Source organism: Pollicipes pollicipes, unplaced genomic scaffold (genome assembly GCF_011947565.3).
Source record: "Pollicipes pollicipes isolate AB1234 unplaced genomic scaffold, Ppol_2.1 Scaffold_1600;HRSCAF=1878_pilon_pilon_pilon, whole genome shotgun sequence".
NCBI classification, from domain to species: domain Eukaryota; kingdom Metazoa; phylum Arthropoda; class Thecostraca; order Pollicipedomorpha; family Pollicipedidae; genus Pollicipes; species Pollicipes pollicipes.
This window is the reverse complement of record NW_023595962.1, coordinates 18,901,196-18,906,803: the sequence shown is the minus strand read 5'-3', so window position 1 is coordinate 18,906,803 and position 5,608 is coordinate 18,901,196.

The following is a 5,608-nucleotide window of genomic DNA, read 5'->3' as shown; positions in this document are numbered from 1 at the left end:
GAAAATGCATTCAGAGCGGCGCAGAATCCATACGAGCAGGCACAACGCATTATAGCTAAACTAGGCATAACTCATCCCGCCCAAACAACATCTCATAAACACAATAAAACAACATTGACATGTTGTACAGCCCCAAACGAGACCGCGCCAAGCAAGGTGCTGTACAGTTTGATGCCCTCAGGCAAACACATCATCATCCTGTCACCAAATACATCAACAATCACCCTTACCACATCCCATCGCATCAAGCCCTCCCCACCTCCGCAGCCACAAACAAGACAAAGATTGCGCAGCATTAAACGGGACTCCATCCCAGCCCTGCGCACAGCAGCAGCCTGAGCCGGGCCGGCAGCCGGGACGGGCATGTAGCGAGCGGCTGGGTGCCCCAAGACAAGCATTGTCGGCTAGTGTTGTTGGTAGCTATGTGTATGTACTGAAAGGCATTGGGTATTTTCACAAGGCGGCAACTGATGTGCATGCATTTATCACAGAAATGGGAGAAAGCAGCCCGCCTAAGAGCATTTCTAAGGTGCGTTATCTGTTTGTTTAACTGCCAAACTTGTTGTCTGATGACACCAACTTGACATGGCATGTTATGCGACGCAGCGCCCGGTTTTGCTCGACGCAATCCTGCAGGCTGTGCGGCGCTGCGGCGATCACGGCTGCGGCGACGCTGTCCCAGATCCCGCTGGGACGGGTGGTTGCCCCTTCCGGCCTTCGGAGGACGACCGGCGAGCACATGGTGCCGTCCACGAAGTAGGCTGCTCTTCCGCCTCTCCGGCCGCAACACAGGGGCGGTGGCCACGTCTTTCCGCTGACCTAGTTGACGCTTCGCCGTAGGGCTGACTCCGGCGGGCGACGGAGGGCATGGCGGCGCACCAGTCCGTCATGAATGCTGACAACTTCCTGTCCGGTGTCCGGCCTTGCTCAGGGTGATTGTCCAAATCCTGAAGAATGGGCTCCTGCATCCTGTTTAGCAGATTCGAAAACGTGTCGCGTGCAACGGCCGTTGGGTCAGGCCAGCGTCCCAGAGTTGCCGACTTTGGGTGTAAAGCAGCACGCTATGAGGAGGAATTTTTAAACTCATTGATACTCATTTCGCATACTTAATGTGGATTGTTCACTCCTGCCTAATATTGTCTAACCACACGCACCAAACACACATTTCCTTTTTCCGAGGAGGGTGGGGGGGGGGGGGGGCAGGGAGATACTTTGTATCAGAAGAGAACAGATGGCCCCTCTAAGACAGGACAGCACACAACGGAACAAAATTGAACGTCTTTGGGCTTTCAGACAACCAAAATTATTTTTTTTCACTCATTGGGAGGGTAATGATTGGAAGTTGTTGAGGCTCATTATGCTGTCCAGAGATCCTACCTCGTTTCGGGGAACCTATATGCCCACTGGCAGGGGCAATTCTATCGTTACGGTGCATTCTACGGGCCTTCTACATTGGTCTAAGGCCCTTCCAATGCTGTGTTACTTGCTTAGAGCCCCACACTCTTGTCGGAGGTTCATCTATTCACCTGTATGGGCACACCCGGTCGTTCTGGGCCCCTCAAATTAACATACTCGGGCACACAGCATTGTTCGGCGCACTGTGTATGGCATCTTGGTATTGAAATGTAGAATCCTACTCTGCTGACATCCACACTGGGGTTCGGGTACTTCTTGTTTGAATGGAGGGCTCTGCGCTCTTCTCGGGGTCCCATCTGTTAACCTGGCCTGGCCCACTCGATCGTTTGGACGGTATACTGCGCGATGACCTGGTCAAACGGACTAGGAGACCTTAACAGCTAGGTTTCCATCATTTGTTTATCCCGCGCTCGGCCGGTGAGAAAGTTGACTTTTCCTTACGGGTTTCCGAGCACGGTTCGAAAAAAAGAACAACTGCAGCAGCCAGAAATTTTCAGTACCTCTTCATTAGCTAATTTAGCATCCTGTTTGTAACTATAAAGTTTTGACCCACACAGATCAGTGTAAGGCCATGTCAAAGACATATATCTCTAAAAATGTTCACCTCACAAACTTGTGGGTCATTTGAAATTGTCCAAAATTGTTGCAAGCAATACAACATGTTAGTTTCTGGAGTGTTTGCAAAATAAGAGGTCAGTGACGTAAATTCAGGTCAACTTTGGGTATTTGTATGAATAATGTAAGGTTCTGTATAGTTTTGTGTAGTTATAGTGTCTGTGTATAAAAAATAGTATTAACTTACATGCACAGCCATCATAAGAACACAGCGCACATAACGTTGGTCCAAATCATGACTCTTCTCTATGGGTGCCTCCTGCAAAACAAATGCTGAGCTCAAAACTAGCAGATTTAAGGGGTAATTTTGGGCGCAGAATTCAGATGTTCCGGTAACAATATGTTGTGGTAGCTGGTAATATGATGGTAACATTCTAACGAAGAATGAGTTTACAATATGCGATATGAGGACATGCAAGGTCATACGAGGTCACCCAAGGGCAACAAACTATGCTGCCAACAGCTGAAAGGCTAGATGAAAGAGTACGACGCGTGTAACCTCCTCCTTATCGTGTTTGTGAAGCTGATGACGTCTGATTTGATGTTCCAAACCACCTGTTCTCATGTTGTTGCAACTCCATTGCCAAGCGTGCAATGGACCATGAATGATGTAGACAAAAGGTATAACATCATTAGTACCCATATATGTACAATAAGCTATTTCTGACCACAGAGAGGCAGTGTACTGGTAACATAAATCCGGCTAGCAGTTCAAATTTTCCTCTAGCTTGTTCATGAATTTCACCTAAGGTGACCTGACCTGACCTGAGGTAGGGAGACAGTGTATTGGTAGCGTAAACCCGGCTAGCAGTCCCGTTTTTCATTCCGATTGTTTTTGGACTTCACCTAAGGGAACCTGATGACCAATAGACGAACCTTAAGTGGTAATTTTGTGTTTGGAATACTTTTAGCATACACCTGCATCTAATTAAATAAACCTAGTTAACAACACAATGTGCAGAGAATCATATCATTCTTGTAGGCAACTTGTATTACAGTGACCCGATCTGACCTGATCCATGTGAGGAGAAATGCATCAGCCGGATTGGTCGCAATGAACTCAGCACAGTTTAAACGCCTGTTTCTGTGCCCCCAATATCCGTTTATTTATATATCCGTTTATTTATATTTCTGTGCCCCCAATATCCGTTTATTTCTGTGCCCCCAATATCCGTTTAATATCCCAATATTCTTTCGAGGCCATGTTTTACGCCGCACTGGAACAGCATTTACCTGTTTCTTCTCAGCTTTGACAGGATCGGCGCAAGATATCTACCTGGTTTACTCGACCCTAGTCATTTTCCGAAATGTACGCATCCATGAAACGCTTCCTAAGTCCTCCTTTCGTCTAACCACCGGCTATACTAAGCCAACCAATTGCTGCCTATATCCATCGCTCATGCTATTTCTAAAGTAATAGAGCGTTCCTTCCACTAGCGGCTCTACGGCTACCTTTTCCATAATCCCTCATCTCCCCCTTCCCAGTATAGCTTCCGTTCTCCAACCCAACCATGACCGTAGCGACAGCCATATTCGACAAAACCCTTGCAAGGCTGGGAACAGTTCAATGAATCACTGTGAATAATTCATCTCTTCATTTCGGAGATCTTCCAATCATGCTCCATACTAATTGAGCAAGATGTTATATTATAAGTGAATGACACATGGTGCAAAATCTCCCGTTTTCTAGCTTCAGCTATGTCCAATGTTTTCAAACGAGGCGATTCGCGCATGCGTACTAAAATGCGTAGAAGTAGCGAGGCACTGCGTTACCCGTCTGCGCCGGTGTATTGCACCGCGGAAGCTTGGTCTAAGAGTAACTTCTCGGAACCAAGCGCGGAGTTCCACGGTTAAATGGTAGACAATGAGATTGACGAGGCTCGCAGCATTGAGGAGCCGGCAACCTTGTCCGATGTTAGTTGATGCGCATGCGACCAATGTTATTTTAAGCGCCCCAAATTTTTACCCGCAGTACAAAGTTAAAGGGCAGCCCAGAATGTTTTCACAATTCATTCAACGCTCATATTCCAACCGCATCGTAAGCGTCAGCAAATGGTCTTCCGAGAAGAGAGGTCGCCGGCACTGACAGCGAACTTCAATGAACTCGAATGCGGCCATCGGGTAAACGCGTACTTGTTCGCAGTGCCAAGGAGCGATTGTTGAGAGGCATAAGCATATCGGACGGAGTATCATTTCGACCCCGTCCTCGTCTGCTTTATTAACTGGCGCTGTCGAGCACACCAGACCAGAGCGGAAGTCTTAACAAATACTCCATCCGCAGAGCATTTGCTTGTATGAAGCTAAAAGGACTTGCCGCGCTTGGCCGGTAGGCATTTTTGGGGGTTGTGCAGAATGTTCAGTTTTTCTCGGCATGACATTCGACACTCCGAGCATGGAAAAGTGTTGCAAATACTGTTACTGGCCGAATAAAGATGCCAAATAATTTAAGACCTTGCCAAGACGGGAAATATGTTTTCACCATTCCTAGCTATGACCATGTAATGCGCATAGCGGCTCGTGAAGAAACAAGTGGATGATTTTAGCACCAACTAGGCGTACCTGAACAAAAATACGTAGATGATTGAAGCAGAAATAAATAATAAAAGGAAAGATATATAACTAAAAGTATACACCTTTTACACAGTTTTGCTGCAAAACTGCTCTTTAAAAACAATCTTTTTTCAAAGCATGTATACGAAAGCCGTTTCCTTATCGCCCATGTTTGAGCCTTGCAAACATTTTAGCCCCATTTTCAAGTTCTTTTGGGGATCAATAATCATTGCCACTCACTGTTGAGGGACTCAGAACAGTCCTCAGACTGACCAATTTGGCCAAATGAAATTTCCGTTGGTATACATGATTGCTGCACAAATTATGGTACGGTAACCTAATTAGGTTGCCTAACTAGGTGTGGAACTCACCCTTCGTTTTTCTAAATGCATGATGCTGGTCACACAATTTGATATCAGATAACGCACCATATAAATGTGTTCTGCACTAGATTGGCTAAGCTGTCGGAACACTATCAAAGCAATATATGAACAAACGCCCACGCTCGGGACATCCCCGGTTTATGTCAGATGACACCTGTGTTGAGGATCAGCGGACTACGTAAGCTATACTAGGGGTGTAGAGGTGATGGACAAATAGCGGTGATTTTGATGATGGGCTTATTTGGAGTGCCATAAATTGTTGCCCCTGTAGCCACATGTGGGCACCTGTACGCCGAAAAGATGCTACAAATCTCAAATGTAGGGAAACGGGCACGGTACACAGTAAAGATGCGCCTCCATATGGTCTGAAACTTGCACACAGACAAACACCTTCTACTTAGTCAGTGCTCCAGATATTTTTCAAAAAAAAATCCTGAACATGTTGTCCCTTTGGGTCATGTCCGTAATTGTTATTATGAAAGCCCTTTAGGAATATTCGCAGGGAGAGATGGAGCGTTTGTAGAGTAGACTACATTAATTATTCAGATTTTATTGTTATACGCATATATATATATATATATATATATATATATATATATATATATATATATTATATATATATAATATATATATATATATATATA